The sequence below is a fragment of the Apodemus sylvaticus genome, chromosome 12 (assembly GCF_947179515.1).
Source record: "Apodemus sylvaticus chromosome 12, mApoSyl1.1, whole genome shotgun sequence".
Lineage (NCBI taxonomy): Eukaryota > Metazoa > Chordata > Mammalia > Rodentia > Muridae > Apodemus > Apodemus sylvaticus.
In genome coordinates, this window is record NC_067483.1 from 98,444,939 (window position 1) to 98,462,329 (window position 17,391).

The 17,391-nt window shown below is 46.4% G+C and overlaps 1 protein-coding gene across 4 annotated transcripts in view; it reads right to left on the bottom strand.

Moving 5' to 3' along the window:
• Rps6kc1 (ribosomal protein S6 kinase C1) overlaps positions 1-17,391 on the bottom strand; it is a 144,728-nt gene that overhangs the window by 74,007 nt on the left and 53,330 nt on the right. The gene's annotated exons all lie outside the window — the stretch shown is intronic.

Below are 17,391 nucleotides of genomic sequence, written 5' to 3' on the forward strand. Positions count from 1 at the left end.
AAAAAAGGTCTACTGTCTCATAAAAGCTGAGTTAAATATAAAAGGAAAAATTAGAAACTGCATTTCTCTGGACACCAACTCTGATGTTTTTCAGAACACATGTCCTCTAGAACACATATATGCTAGACTATAGGAATACTAAACTATGCAAGAATCATGACCACTGGGCACCCCTTCACCGAATTGCACTCTACTTATAAAAAGAAAATTTTAAATTTAAAAAATAGTATTTCTTCTCTTTTACATAAGATGGGATGGGATGGGAAATGTCTTCTCAGTTACAGAGGTAATTTTAAACTCCACACCTAAGCCAGGTCTGTTCCAGTTTGGAGATGTGGTATGCTCCAAATGCCTGTTAACACTGGGCCTCAGCTGCTGGGTGCAGCCTCCACAACAGCTCCTCCTGAGGCTCTGCAGACCGCAGGTGGATTCACCTTGTGACTGACAGAAAGGACTGGAAACGCAGTCTAATTGGCGGGGACAGGCCACTGGGCTACCCTTCTGGGCCCGCTCTGCTCATCCTGCTCCCCGGCTGGCTGTGAGGTGAGAGGCTCTGCACATGCTCCCAAGTCACTGTCCCTCAGCCTCAGCTGACACTGGACTACAGCCTCGGAGACTCAAAGCTAAGCTGTCCCTCTGTGGCATCCGCACGGAAGGGACAAAGCAAGTGAACTTAAAAACTGATTGTCCTGTTGGTGTAGAACAAGAAAAAAAAGCGTGGAGAAGCACGGTGAGCAGGCCACCAAGGAAAAGAAACCTGAGCAGGCATGCATGGCATCTCACGGCAAGGTGCAGCCGGACACCCAGGCCAACAGACAGATGCACGGACATCAGAGCTCACCATGAAAGGAGCCCAGAAGGAATATGAAGAACCTAGTTCAAAAACTGCATTATTACACACACACACACACACACACACACCTACATTTTGATGTAATTCTAAAAAAGAAAAAAACAATTGTCATAACAATGTCAGTATGAGAAAATTGTTCTTTCGGGGGACAAACATCTCTCACCTGTATTGGTTACCCCAGAACTTACTTGGGAATCAGAGTCTTTTTTCACTTATCTGCCAAGGAGCAAAGGGCACAGGTACCTAAGTCACACAGGAAGCAGAGCCCAGCCCCACCCACACCAGCAGCCCTTCCACTCCGCCCTCCTCCATCCGCCCTTACTGCCCCACAAGAGAGCACTGACTGTACAACTGGCCAGCTTGGGAGCCGGCTGTCCATATGTGCACCTCGCCAGCCTGAGCCTCAGGGGGTCCTAGCCAGATTTTCAGCACAAGCACAGAACCTGATGCCCACACAAGCCTCTCCTGAGCACATCCTACCCATGAACTAGCTCTCTCTCTCTCTCTCTCTCTCTCTCTCTCTCTCTCTCTCTCTCTCTCTCTCTCTCTCTCTCTCTCTCTCTCCCCCTCACTGTCTCTCTCTGCCCACACAGTGGCCTCAGGTTTCCGAGCTTCCTCACTCGAGCAAGGACATCAGGCCAACCTGTGCACTGCGGTGAGTTCTATTTGTTGCTTTTTCTTTGCTTTTTCTTTTGTTTTTGTTTTACAACTGGGTCACATGAAAGAATGCTTGTATTTAAGATGGCCTTGGTGGCTACAGTTTTTAAGTGATGATTGACTAATTTAATGATGCTTTGTTCTTCTCAGGTATAGCCTACCATTTCCACCTTATGTTAAGTGTTCTGAAAACAAAAGGCAACCTTGAAAGAAGGAATGATTTACCCGTCTGCAAGTCTTGCAGGAGGTGACGCCCACAGCACTTCAGAGTGTGACAAGAGCCGGTCAGCCAGGGAATAGGCTTTGTACTTGTACTAAGCCAACCCCTATCAATGTTGTTCTCAAAACCAGTTGTTAAGTGACCTCCAGAAGTAAAAAGGTCACCAAAAACAGTTAAAGCAAAAGTCCTAGCGGTGCTCACTGCGTCCTCGGAATGCTTCCCTCTCAGTCACAGCCTGCCAGGCCCCTGTGTGCACTGGAAGCCAGCACCAGCAGATCCTGTGCTAACCGCCAGCTGCAGAGCCACTCTGAGATCGACTTCTCTCTGCTCTTTACCTTTGCTTTATTTTGTAATTTTAAAAGGAGATAACCAAAAGATTTTCATTTCTTTCAAAATATCATTGCTGGTCAAATACAGGATCCACCCTTAATCCCAACACTCAAGACATAAAAGCAGGTGGATCTCTGTGAGTTCAAGGCCAGCTGGGTTGGGTCTTTTTGTTTGGTTTTGAAACAGGGTTTCAAAAACCATACTGGCCAGGATCTTCTCCAAGGACTGGAATTGTACCTGTGCACCCACCAAGTCTAGCTCTGGGTTTTCTTTGATTTTAAAATGAGGTCTCAGCCCCTGAATACTGGGATCCCGCATCAGCCTCACCCAGACTCCCAGCACTAACACCAAAGCATAGACCACCACACCTCACTAAAGCTGGCTCTCTGCCTGGTCCTGGGCTGCCCATTAGTCTCAGTGCTAAGACTCAGCCCAGGACCTTGAACAGGTCACACACGCCACCCATGGCTCCTCCACTGAGCTACAGCCTCACCTGTGCTAAGAAACTCTCCCGATTCCTAAAGTTCTAATATTCTTATGTTCTCAAGTCAAATGGCTTGTGAAGGATAGAAACATTGAAGCCCACATTAGGAGGCACTAACTGGCCAGGCACATGGCAACAGGAGGCTAAGGCAGGAGAATTACGGAAAAGAGACAGAGACAAAAAGGAGAATGAAGACTCCAGAGAAGGGAGTCGGGCTGGTAGGAGACCGAGTCTAGTGACCTGAGTTTGACCCCTGAGCCCCACATATATAATTAACTGATGAACTAAGATGCAAAAGAATTGTTGTGCTTCACAATGTGGGCTAAATATACAAGAAAAGTTGGAATGGAAAGCATGCCAATTAATATCTGACTTTCTGATAAGTACAGAAAGATCCCTAACTTCCACAAAGCCCACACATTCTTTTATCAGCTGTATAACATTCTTTTATCAGCTGTATGAGGGACCATAGTACAAGTGGCAATCCACAAAAGAGCCAATAACAGTGGCCGATTTCTTCCTTTTCTTAAGCTCTATCTTCTGGGTGCGTGTGTGGGTGTCTGTCTGCGTGTGTGTACATGTGCCATGTGAATGTCTGGTGCCTACGGAAGCTAGACAAGGGCATCAGATCCCCTGGACCTGGAATTGAAGAGAATTGGGGGCCACCATGTGGGTCCCAGGAACTGAGCCTGGGTCCTCTGCAAGAGCTGCAAGTGCCCCTAGCCACTGAGCGTCTCTCCAGCCCCAGAAACAGTCTTCTTAAGACCATATTAATCTGCCTCATTTTTCATTTAAAATCAAGTAACATGAACAAGGAGTTGTACTTTATTATTCGATTTCCTAGAAGATTCACAGGTTCCATAAACACATCCCTTCCTTTAAAAAAAAAAAGTCACTACACTCATTTATTGCTTGTGCCATGACACACAAGCGGGTGTCAGAGTCAACTTGCACAAGTCAAGTTTCTCTTTTCACGGTGTGGCAGGATGTTGAATTCAAGTCATCCAGCTTGTCGGACATGCCTTCATGCACACAGTCCCTTCGCCAGCCCTAACAGCCCCTGGTTAAGCACTGACTGACGTGGTATCCATCAAAACACAACTCACCTTCCTGGAGCCACTTTACCATGAGGCTGTGCCCCCTGCCCACCCGCCCGCTGCAGCAGCAGCTCAGGCTGTGCAGCACGCCTGGACTAGACTGCTCGAGCTAAGTGCAGGAAGCGCAGGCTCTTCCCAGGGACGGTCTCCTTGTTAAGGAAGTAGCTAAAGCGAAAAGCAATCTATCCTGTTTACTCCTGGCACTCGCACACACCTGCAGGAGAGAGGCCTGGACACTAAACTAGGTCCCAGCAGCACCATCACCTCAGTGCTGTCTCAGGACATCACATACAGAAGACCCTGCAATAAAACTTTACTAACTGAATAAGCAAAAGAATTAATTACTTTGCACCAGCAGTACAAGGTCGGATTATAGACGCCCACAGTGGTCTCCCCCTTCTTCCATAGGGATTAAGTTCTAGACATCCAGTGGACATCCAAAGTCTGTGAAAGAGCCAAGCCTACATAAAGCTGCAGCTACATAAAGCCTACATAAAGCTACGGCTATACCAGAAACAGTCAATCTGGCAACCGAGCCAAGGCCCAAGTGACTGATGGCAGGCAGGTGCATAACACACATATTAGACAAAAGGATGGCCGGGGCCCCAGGCAGGCCGGCACAGGCATCCCGGGCAGGCTGGGGCCCCAGGCAGGCCGGCACAGGCATCCCAGGCAGGCTGGGGCCCCCAGGCTGGCTGGCACAGGACTCCAGAACTTAACTTAGAAGTGCACACATTTATACTTGCTAATTGTGGCTTTCTCCAATTTTCTACTTATTTTCAAACTGGAGCGGGGCAGGGGGACTATACCTTGACAGCTAGGGGTACCTCTCTTGCCCCTCCCTATATCTAGGTGCCTCTCTCCTAAAAAGCAACAAAGGCGAAAGATGTGTGGTTGGAGACCACAGTCTCTGCTGCTGTGATGTACATGAAAGGACCCTAGCAAAACTAAGCCACACAGTCACACTAAAAGAAAAGATGACATTTTGACATAATTTTGCTTGAAATTGTTAAAACTGTATCAACAAGAAAAGCAAGTATTCTAAGTAACTGTAAACCATGAGTAAGTAGGACGAAGTTTACCAACTATTTCTCCTACTTGACAGCCACAGTTGTGAGAGACGCCTTCTTTAATGATTTGTAGAAGCACAGGAGGCTTGCCTGGGACTGGGACTGCCCACTGCAGCGCGGAAGCTGCAGAGGAAAGGCAGGGTCACACTCAAAGGAGAACCAACCAGAGACTGCGCTGAGCAGCTTACACAGAGCAATGCCTGGTCGTGAATCCAAAGCAATCTGCAAGTTACCGGTCACAGCTCTTAATGCAAGGAGGCACAGAAGAATGTTAAAACTGTCTCAGAGAGCCTAAGAGCCTGTCAGGGCTAAAACAGTAGTTTGCAAACAGCTAGACAGTCGTTTTCCCCTTGAGGTTTTGGGGTTTTTTTTTTAATTTAATTTGATTTACATTATTCCTGGATATTTATATTTCTTCCTATCTGAATCAATGATTTCTTTAGTAATCACAGGATTAACACAGTCTTTTGAAGTGAGCATTCATAAACTGCATTGCTGAAGATAGAAAACTGTGCTCGTGCTGCTGACAGAGGTCGTCTGCTCAGCCCTGGGGAGTTCGCTGTCCCTGGCTTGTGCCACACAGCAGCTGTGCCTCAAACAGACTCACATGAATGAAAATATTTAGATGAGAAGCCACCCACTTAGTTTATTTTCCATATGACTTTCCTGTAATTATTTTGTAAACTGTTCACACAACAATACATAAAAACATCTGCAAAAACAGGTAATTAATGTGTCAAGCCACACTAATGCATTTTTATGGTGTCCATGCTTCGTCAACTGTAATTATAACTCTTTTTTAAGCAGATGATGATGTGTTTGTTGCAGTGTGCAAGTGGTGATTTCAGATGCTCTGTTTACTGCTCATACAGTCTGAATATCAAACTCCACAGCTACTTTTCCATCAGTGCTTTACCTAGCTTTCTGCTGAAGCACAAAAGCACTGCTCTTTTTCCAAGCTATAATTTCCAGTAAACATTTTTGTCATTAAAATGTGAAATTCTCAGCATAAAAGCTGGCATGAAAATAGTGAGAAACTCAAGGAGCAAACGCTGGCAAACTGTGCCCTGACTTCCTTCCTCCGCCTGTGACCCTCAGGACTCCAGCACTGCCGCCCACAGAGAACAGGCAGCCAAAGCTCCCCGTGGTCATGGTCAACAGCTTAGAGACTATCCTGCTTCTTAATGGCCCCGGAGTCCCTCAGACCCAGCACACACCGAGCTGACAAATGAAGACCAAGCCTTCCCCAACCCACTCTGCTCTGTGTCAGCTGACTCCGGGCTGCCCCACAGGGACTGTGGTACCTGCTGCTGTCACTGTGACTAATTCTGCTCCCCAATAATAAACCAACTGCAGACAGACAGTCCTGATGGCCCAAGGCATGTGACAACTCAAGTTGTTTCCTAAAATTACAAAATAAGCACAATACTATGCAGCCTTTCCTAGCTCCTTCTCCCCATCAGAAACAAAAGGACAATAAAAAAGCTAGGTGTGGTAGCTTACCCCATAATCTCAGCCCTACCCTCAAATAAGAGCATAGGGAATTCACCACCAGCCTGGGCTACATTACAAGTTCCAGGCCAGCCTAAACTACATCGGACCCTCTCTAAAAAACAAGGGAAGGGCCAGCGAGATGGCTCAGTGGGTAAAGATAGTTGCTGTCAAACCTGACAACCTGAGTTTTCCCTGGGACCCATTAGAGGAACCAGTTGCCCTCTGATCTCCATATTCACACCATGGCACACAAGTGTATCATGTGTATGTTTGTATGTGTGTGTACAAGAACACACAAAAAACAAATATGCATACATTTTAAGAAGAAATAAAAACATAGGGGGAACAGCAAAAGCATGAGCAGAGCCTGGCTCCAGGCCTGAATAATCAGAACAGGCACAAACAAGGCTCTGTGAGAGACGCGGAAATCCCATGCTGCGGGTCCAGACTACATGATATAAACCTCTGATGATGAGCTACTGTGTTCTTCAATGAACTATTACTGTGACATTGTTTCTCAAGAATATGAGTGACCATCCTGGACCACAGGAGTCTATTAACAGCCTGGTTCCATAAAGATCAGAAATATTAGAGCCAAGCAAACGACAGTTGCCAAGATTTGTCTTATAGCTAGAGGGACTTCTGGATGGAGTCCAGTCCCAGGGCTGCTAGAGAGGTACACATGACAAGGGAGGAAAGGGGACACGACACTGTGTGACAACCAGAAGCTCACAGTCGCTGCTGACGTTGTGAAGTTGATCTTAAAGAGATGACAGAGGGTAGGCTTCCAGAATGTTGGGGAATCACTTGGCAAAAGCTCTCCACAAATAAAACCATACAAAATGATCCAAAGCATCAATTCTAAACATTGATGGGAACATTTAAGAACTGAGGTAGGAGTGTGACTCTGTGTGTGTGTGTGTGTGTGTGTGTGCTATTTTAACATGAAGTTACTTCTCTGCTCCCCAGCCTAATGCAATAGAATGGTAACTATGAGGACCCAGCTGCCTTGAATCTCCCTAGAAACTTCATGGGAGAGCTGAAATCAGCATTGAGAAACAAGACAACCACACTGTGCCCCATAGGCTCCCAAGTAGTCCTGGGGTCTTAAAAGCTGCACACTTGCACAACAGGGAGCCCAGGATCTACTCATCCTCACAAACAATGGTCCTTTACAAGGAAAAAGCAAAAGCCATGGGTGACCTGCAGAGTATCTCACCTGTGAATACAGATGCTACCCTACACACCTCAGGGGCCACAGCTGAGCCACAGCTAAGAACAGAAAGTGACACAGAACAGAACAGAAGATAGCAGTGGTAGCTGCCCCTACAGGATGAAAAGGACTGTGGAATTGCTATAGAATCCAACATGTCAAGTTTTGAGCATTAAAGAAAATAGGGGACACACACACACACACATACTCGTGGTCCATACACAGAGGAAGGTGGCCAACAGGAACCCCAAGGGAACCCACATACGCATTTTAGCAGGCCGAGAAGTAAAGCAACTGCTACAGTGACGGTTCAGGGCTGTAAGAGAGCATGCTGGAGGAATTAAGGAAGAGAGTAAAGAGAGGACTGAGCTCGCAACAGAAGAACAAACTCAAGGAGAACCAGCAAGAGTAGACAGGAAGAAAACAGAACAAAGGCTTAAGCTCCTAGGGAAACCATCAAGTACATTAGTGTCCACAGAGCCCAGTGTACAAAATAGAAAAGAAGAAACAGGCAAGAAATTCCCTATTGAAGATGTAACAGAAAAAGATGCCCGGGCTTCATGAACACTGACACCCGCAGACACCAAGGAGACAAGTGCCAGTAACCAATTCAGAGACTAGAGCTATCCACGAGCACCCAGAGGCCACACACCACACAAAAGAGAAAATCCTCGCCCCTCCTCCAGCCTTTTGGTTTTTGTTGTTTTTTTGTTTCTTTGTTCATTAATTTCTTTGTTAGTTTGAAGTAGATTCTTGGTAAGTAGCCTAGGCTGGCCTTGAACTTAAAGCAATTCTCTGGCCTCAACCTATTGTGTGCTGGGATTACAAATACAGTAACTGTAAAACCACGTTATAAGGCTCATTTGTCTAAAGACGCAGCCTATGTAAGAAGAAAAGCCAGGGCCAGTGAGGACAGAGCTGCAGAGAAGCAGGGTCTATGTACTGCCGGTCTTCAGAGCAGGCGCTATCCTCAGGGAGTCTGCAGGGCTCTGGCCCAGCCAGAGTGGCCGAAGAGTTGTGGCTCTCCAAGGCAGAGAGGGAGCCAGAGCAGGGTGGGCCGTTGCTGGGAACAGGGGGCCAACGGTGTGCAGCGGGCAGCGGGCAGCTAGGAGCCAAGGTCAGGACCACGGAGAAGGAAGTGACTGCTGTTGGCTTGAGCAGAAAGCTTCTAGAGAGAATTCTCTTCCCCAAGGTCTTACAGCTCTCAGACAATCTTTGATGAAATAGCTCGGGCACTTTTTTCCCTTATGGACAGGGTCTTATATACATTTTGGGGTGGGTTGGGGTCTAAGAGCAGATGCTCTCCATTGTCTTGGTCTAAGTGTTAGGATGCCTCAGCTGCATATTGAGGGGCTTCGGGTGCTGCCCCCACATGACTGATTGTCACAGTCCTTTCCGTGGGGTATCGTGGCAATGTGTTCCAGTGCAGGGACCTCATCTGAAGTAGATTACACACCTACCTTTCTCAGATATGAGAATTTATCGGGGTTTCTGAATCCACTCGACCTTACCAAATTTTCTGTCTGCCCCACAATTACTGAAATTAGAATAATCTCACCATTTCAGCTGTAAACTAAAATGTTTATTTCTGGAATCTGCAGGAAAACTTCAGTGAGAACTCAAAGGCAATACAGCTTTAATAAGATGGCATTTTGGGAAATATCTACTTACTACAAAAGAAGAAAGGCTGACATCCACAGGATGGCAAACACAAGGAGGGCTGACGGAACTCCAGCTACATTAATACAGTAAATGTATGAAGCAGAGATAATTCCAAAGCCAGATTAAAAACAGATCCAACTGTCCCTTGTTTACAAGCAAGATACTCTGATTCCGAGCAAAAAACAGGTGAAGGTCAGAAAAGGTTATGCTATGCAGGAAACAATCACAGGCCAAGTAACTATAGGAATACCCATAGGAATACTTCATGAAAAAGTACAAGAAACAAAGACAGTTTATAACAGGGAAGGCAAATTAAACAGGAATGTAGTGATTACCATCAGGACCCCATAATATAGAAAGAAAGGGTTACGAAAATAAAGAGACAGACAATTCAGCAGCAGCAGAGACATCTCAACAATGGTTAAAATAAAGACAGAAAATGATGTTCAAGAATTGAGCAACATTTAAGCCAGCCTTACTACATGGCAGCTACAGAATACAGGGTCAGAACGGACAGTATTTACAAGCCCACACAGAACCTGCTCTAGGGAAGACTCTGTGCCGGCCATAGGACAAGGCCTGACAAAAATTTAAACTGCACACATCAGCCACCACAATTAAACTGAACAGCAATAATTCACAAATATTTTACTTATTCATGTTTTATTTCAGAAACTCTGTGTTGTTAAGTCCTAGAATTCATTATTTTGTTCTTTTGCAATAACACACACACACACATTCACACACAGAAACTTACAACTCTCTCTCACACACACACTTACTCACACTCTCACACACTCACACTCTCTCTCACACACACACTCACACACTCATAGACTCACAAGCACACACTCGCACCTCAAGTATTTTCCGTTCTGACAATATAACTATCATCTCTGGTTCACTTTCGGCCGTCTGTACTTCCTGTCTCTACCTAACTTTCTTCACACAAGCAAAAGTTGTAACAGGTTATTGTGTGATCGTCCCACTGCCCAGGTCACGAAGGCCATATGCTTCGCTCTCTCCTCACTTAAGGTGCCTTCTTCTGGCGCTGGGCGGATGGGATTTTATTGGCTCTTAACCAGTGTAAACTTCTCTTTGTTGGATTTTAGACACGTTTCTAATTCCTGAGTTTACTTTAGGATATTTAATTCTCTGAGGTCTTGTTTTTACAGTTGGCATACCTTCTTCAGTCCTTCTCAGCATCCCAGCCAATGCCCACGCTGAATTTGTCAGACTGCCTCTTTGCAGCAGATCCTGTCCTCAGCTCAGCACATCCCTGACAGTGGCTCCCTTCCCCTTCAGTGATGACTTCCCCATAAGCATTGGTCAGACTGCTCTGAGCATCCCAGCCAACACTCGGCTGCCTCCTGCCCAGACAGGACACACAGGACCTGCATCTCCAGCCTGCCAGTCCTAACTACAAGTAAGCTTTGGTCTTCTAGTCATTTATAAGCACAGCTCCATAAACAAAGGACTCATGGCTTCACCTCATTTGGATCCTGTTTACAAGAAACCACGGTCCATCACTGATGTATGGTATTTTTAGTTGTTTCAGAAAAGAAAGAATATATGGTTCTTGTTACCTATGTTACCCAGAAGAAGAAATTGGGGAGGGGGTCTACATACATGTGCTCAGGAGATATTAATGTGAAGACAAGAACATTCATGTCACAATACATGTACAGAGGTCAGAGGGGCACCTTCAGATTTGGTCCTCACATCCCCCTTGCTGGAGACAGGGCTCTAGCTGAACGCCACTGCATACGGCTAGCTAGCTAGCCCTTGCACTCCCAGATATCCTCCTGTGTCTAGCTCTCGTCTCACCACAGTAACAAGCAGGTGCAACCCAGCCCAGCTTTCCATGGGTTCTGGGATCTGAGCTTCTATCCTCAGGCTTTCATAACAAACACACCATGTGCTGAGCCATCTCCCAGCCCTAGAAATCCTATACTTACTAAAACTGACTATTAAAGAAAACTCCAAGACGGCATGTGACTTAGGTGACACTGCCATTATCAGGGACTACCGTAGGTCCTCACTCAAGCCCAGCAGGTGAGATTAGCTTGGAATCCAAGAAGCATGCAGTGGAGAGAGACCTAGTAGAGCAAAGGCAGAGGTTGGCCTAAGAATCAGAAAATTAAGTAATTACTCTGTCACCAAGGTGACAGAAGAGGCTTTGGAGGCAGAAGCTATATGAGAGTGCCATGCTAACTGATATGAAGTAACAAATGCTGGGGACTTAGGGCCTGCTCGAATCAGGAGCACTGAATCCCTGACACCTACCCTCCAGTCCAGAATGAGCAGTCCCCATGTGTGTGGAGACATGCGTGATCCCCATCTACCCAGAGAAATGCATGATCCCCACGTGTGTGGAGATATGAGTGATCCCCACGTGTGTGGAGATATGAGTGATCCCCACGTGCGTGGAGACATGAGTGATCCCCATGTGTACAGAGACATGAGTGACCCCCACGTGTGTGGAGATATAAGTGATCCCCACGTGTGTGGAGACATGAGTGATCCCCATGTGCACAGACACATGAGTGATCCCCACGTGTGTGGAGACATGAGTGATCCCCACGTGTACAGGGACATGAGTGATCCCACGTGTGTGGAAACATGAGTGATCCCACGTGTGTGGAGATAGCTGGGCACAGAGCTGACTGACCTCGCTTGCTGGATTATACTGCACTCTGTCTCCTCTCTGATGAGCTCAGTTCACTCAAAGGATGGTGAGTGCTTGGCCTGGCCGTCTACAGACTCCAGATCTCCCACTCCTAATCTCACTTCCTGAAGCTGCAGTAAGAAGAGCCTTTACCCACAGCAAGGCCAGGCGCTGCTCTCCCCAAATTATCTAAGGACTCAACAAGAGCATCCAACTTAAGGATCTGTTTCTCTACTTCCCTCTCCTGACTCCTGCCCTTCTCTGTCCCCAACACAGGGCTTTCCTCTTCCAGAGGAAAAGCTGTCACTGCTCTGGGCTTTTTCAAGGTAACTTTTATGCCAGCATTCTACTGTTCCAATAAAATAATTCTTAATTATCACAGAATAATTTCATCATATCCATTGTACTATAAAAGGAAGGTAGTGGAATATAGCTCAGTGGTAGACAACTTGCACACCTAATGTGTAATGCCTAAAATTCAATCTTAGAGAACAAGAAGATATATTTAACTTAAACAAACATGGCTATTTGTGTGAAATAGCAAATTGCTTGACAAAAATCAATGAAGTTGACAGAAAAGGCAGTACAGACCCTCCTTAGTGGCTGCCTAATTTTAGCAGCTATCAGGTTGAATCCACCATTAAACCCTTCCCTACAAGGTTGTCTCAGATCTGTTAAGTATGCCAACTGTACTGTGAATATTTAGAATGATCCCATTTTCTGGTCATGAAAGTCACAGGATAAAGGCCATAATGTTGATAATTTACCTTGAAATTCATCAGGTATGTATGTATAAAAATAAAAATATGCATATATAAACCACGAGTAAATAGCAGTGATCAAATACAACATATACAACATATTCCAACTGATAGAGCTGAACATTCAAAACCCATCCATGTAGACTTTGGGCTTTGAGGGCACTGGCAGCCATCCAACTCCCATCTCCCCACAGGACCTCTCACAATATGAAAAAATAGAGAGAGAAATAAATCCACATATGACAGAGATATTCAGAATGTCAGTAAACAGAGAAATAAGCCAAATTCCACAGAGCTTCCAGGGCCCCTGCCACAGTCTTTGAACATGCTTAAGTGACCCTTGGATAAACAGAAGGGGGCTCAACTAAGGCCAACATGGCGGAACATGGGCAACATTTGTGAGCTCAGAGCAGTCCACAGAGAAAGGCTTCGAGGTGAGCAGAACCAAAATGGCTTACTAAAGCTCTGTCCCTAGGGAAGCAGCAGACAGAGAGGTATCTTAGTGCTTCTACTGCTGTGGGGAACACCCTGACCACAAGCATCTTGGGGAGGAAAGGGTTTATTTAGCTTACACTTCAGTGTCTGGGTCCATCATCAAGTAAAGCCGGTGCAGGAGCTAGAGGCAGGCACTGAGCGGAGGCCCTGTTGGAACACTGCCTCCTGGCCTTCCATGGATGGCTCTCTGGAGCACTCTCACAGCGGACTCCGCAGAAGTTAACCAAAGAGAAACAAGATGGTGGCCGCTAGGGCACAGCCCGGGAAAGCTGACAGCAGCCACAGCCTGTCCTTACAAGGGGCAGGTAGGAAAAACAGGCCGCTGCACTTAATGCTATGAAGAGACCTGGGCACTATTATTGCCGGGATGGCTGGGAAGGGAGCTAGGGACACTCACGGATGCTGATCAGATGTTGCTTCTTGGTGCAAGAATCAGTTCTAAGAGACTCTTTTGTGCATGGTAATACACTGAGTTATGGTCTTACATACTTTTCTGAACATATCATTATACTTCAAATTTTTCAAAAGAGTTACCTATTCTTTGGATAATTATAGTCTAAGAACACATGAGAGAAAATGCATAAACAACCAATACAGGGTCAGCAAGATGGCTCGGAGGATAAAGGTGCTTGCTGTTAGGCCTACCACCCTGAATTTGATCCTCAAAAGCCACATGTGGAAAGAGAGAACCAACTCTCCCACAACTAATTTAAATAAATAGATAGATAGATAGATAGATAGATAGATAGATAGATAGATAGATAGATAGATAGATAAAACAACCTTTTAGTCAGGCAGGAGGTAAAGAAAGAATAATAAATAATGACAACCACCCAGAAGGTCAGCAGAGGGCGCCAGATCCAAAGTTACCCTGGACAACAAACCACACACAGGGAGGAAAACCCGGGGAGGGTGGCTGCCTCTGCTCAGCTGAGAAGTAGCAGAGAACTGGGCAGAATGCAGGGTTTACCAGCATTTCTGGGGTAGAGGGAGCTTCCAGGGTGGACTGGGATTGGAAGGATTGTGTGGCCTGATCTTGAGACAAGCTCAGGGATTGGTGGGATTTTTTTCTTGTGTGGCTACTCTTCCACCAAAGGCTGGAAATAACCTTTACAGCCATTAGCACAGGACTGTTAGAGCTGGTAGGCAAGGCTGCGGGGGAGGGGACGCTCTCAGCTTTGAGGGGCTGGTAAGATGGTAAGACAGTTACTGCCTGCCTGGTGGAGCTCCTCAGCCGAGCCTGGCCACTTGCAGCACTGAGGGTTTATGAAGCTGACAACTCAGTGCTAGAACAATTGCTCAGAGCCACAAACAAAACAGAGAAAAACTTAAATGAACTAAAATGGCAAGTGTCTGAAGGTTGGTTGGGTAACTTACACTGGTAATCCCTTTAGGAGTAGAGGCAGGAGATCGAGGTCCAGAGTCATTTTCAACTGTGTAATGAATCTGAGGCCGGCCTGAACAACACAAAAACCTGTCTTAAAAAAAAAAAAAAACACACACACACACACAAACAAAACTTTTTCTTTTGAATAGCCCTAAATAGTGAAAATCGTACTTTAGGGTGAATTAACTGAATGCACTAATTCTGCCAGGGCTGGCAAGGCAGCCCTGTGAGCACAGGTGTGTGCTGTCAAACTGAAGGGTGACCCATCGCTAGCTCCTGTTCGGTAGCCGGAGACAGCCAACTCCCTCAAGGTGTCCTTCGTGTTCCACGTCACATATGTGCACACAAATACACATACTAAATAAATAAACATAATAAACATGTCAAAGCTGTTTCCTTAACAGATAAACACCTGTTTTTTAGCTCTCTTGTGTCACCTAGACAACTGTTGAAAAAAAGGATGAGTCCAATCCGTAATGCTCTATGTAAGTTACTGTTTTCCCCTTTCCTGACTGTAATTATCAGTTGTCACATAGCTTTTTGGTTGCGATCTTTTCTTAAAATATTTATTATTGGAACTGGAGAGATGGCTCAGTGGTTAAGAGCACTGACTACTCTTCCAGAGGTCCTGAGTTCAATTCCCAACACCCACATAGTGACTCACAACCATCTGTAATGAGATCCGATGCCTCTTCTGGTGGGTCTGAAGACAGTGTACTCATATACGTAAGACAAATAATTACTTAAAAGAATATTGACCTTTACTCTATCTTATTTTATTCTGTTCTATTGTGTGAGTGTTCAGCCTGCATGGACGTCTGCTTCTGGAGCCCTGGAGGCCAGACAAGGGTGTCAGATCCTTTGGAACTGGAATCCCAGGCAGCTGTGAACCACGATGTGGGTTCTGGGAATCAGCCTTGGGTCCTGTGTTAGTGCAGTACCTGCTTCTAACCACTAAGCCATTTCTCCAAAATTTTCAATATTGCTTCAGCCTCATCTCTCTTGACCCCTTCTTATGCCCTATTTTAATTACAGTAGGCCATTTATTCAATAGAAGTCCACATGCCTTGTATATTCCTTTTTTAAAAAGACTTTTCCCTGTCTCAATTTGGATGATTTGTATTCATTTATAATCAAATGTATTAATCTTTCTCTGCTCTGTCTACTATATTATTAAATTTGTCCAAATGAGTTTTAAATTTTAGTTGTAACAGTATATAATTTAAAAATGTCCACTTGTTTTGAAATTCATCTTTCTCATATGTTTTCTCCCATCTTTATCATATTGTATTTAACTTATATATAATAGACAGAAATGTCTGTTGGCCAAATACTGTGTTATATGGAGGTCTTTGTCAATGTAAGTCACGCTTTCCTGGTCCCTAATTTCCCTCGTTCCCTGATGCTTGAGTTGGCATGACTAGCCAACATAAGGGAAAATGCCCTCCTCCCCCATGATCCCCAGGATCCATGAGGGCACAGCAGTGCAGCATGTGTGCAGACCAAGGACACAGCAGTACAGTGTGTGTGCAGACCAAGGGCACACAGTCACAGTACAGTGTGTGTGCAGAACAAGGGCACAGCAGTGCAGTGTGTGTGCAGAACAAGGACACAGCAGTGCAGTGTGTGTAAAGACCAAAGACACAGCAATGCAGTGTGTGTGCAGAACAAGGACACAGCAGTACAGTGTGTGTGCAGAACAAGGGCACAACAGTGCAGCGTGTGTGCAGACCAAGGGCACAGCAGTGGAGCGTGTGTGCAGAACAAGGGCACAGCAGTGCAGTGTGTGTGCAGACCAAGGGCACACAGTGCAGCGTGTGTGCAGACCAAGGGCACAGCAGTGCAGTGTGTGTGAAGACCAAAGACACAGCAGTGCAGTGTGTGTGCAGACCAAGGGCACAGCAGTGCAGTGTGTGTGCAGAACAAGGGCACAGCAGTACAGTGTGTGTGCAGACCAAGGGCACAGCAGTGCAGCGTGTGTGCAGACCAAGGGCACAGCAGTACAGTGTGTGTGCAGAACAAGGGCACAGCAGTGCAGTGTGTGTGCAGAACAAGGGCACAGCAGTGCAGTGTGTGTGCAGAACAAGGGCACAGCAGTACAGCATGTGTGCAGACCAAGGGCACAGCAGTACAGTGTGTGTGCAGACGAAGGGCACAGCAGTGCAGTGTGTGCAGAACAAGGGCAGAGCAGTGCAGTGTGTGTGCAGAACAAGGGCACAACAGTGCAGCATGTGTGCAGACTAAGGGCACAGCAGTGCAGTGTGTGTGCAGACCAAGGACACAGCAGTGCAGTGTGTGTGCAGACCAAGGACACAGCAGTGCAGCGTGTGTGCAGACCAAGGACACAGCAGTACAGTGTGTGTGCAGAACAAGGGCACACAGTCACAGTACAGTGTGTGTGCAGAACAAGGGCACAGCAGTGCAGTGTGTGTGCAGAACAAGGACACAGTAGTGCAGTGTGTGTAAAGACCAAAGACACAGCAATGCAGTGTGTGTGCAGAACAAGGACACAGCAGTACAGTGTGTGTGCAGAACAAGGGCACAACAGTGCAGCGTGTGTGCAGACCAAGGGCACAGCAGTGGAGTGTGTGTGCAGAACAAGGGCACAGCAGTGCAGTGTGTGTGCAGAACAAGGGCACAGCAGTGCAGCGTGTGTGCAGAACAAGGGCACAGCAGTGCAGCGTGTGTGCAGACCAAGGGCACAGCAGTACAGTGTGTGTGCAGAGCAAGTGCACACAGTGCAGCGTATGTGCAGACCAAGGGCACAGCAGTGCAGTGTGTGTGCAGAACAAGGGCACAGCAGTGCAGCGTGTGTGCAGACTAAGGGCACAGCAGTGCAGTGTGTGTGCAGACCAAGGACACAGCAGTGCAGCGTGTGTGCAGACCAAGGACACAGCAGTGCAGCGTGTGTGCAGACCAAGGGCACAGCAGTGCAGTGTGTGTGCAGAACAAGGGCACAGGAGTGCAGTGTGTGTGAAGACCAAAGACACAGCAATGCAA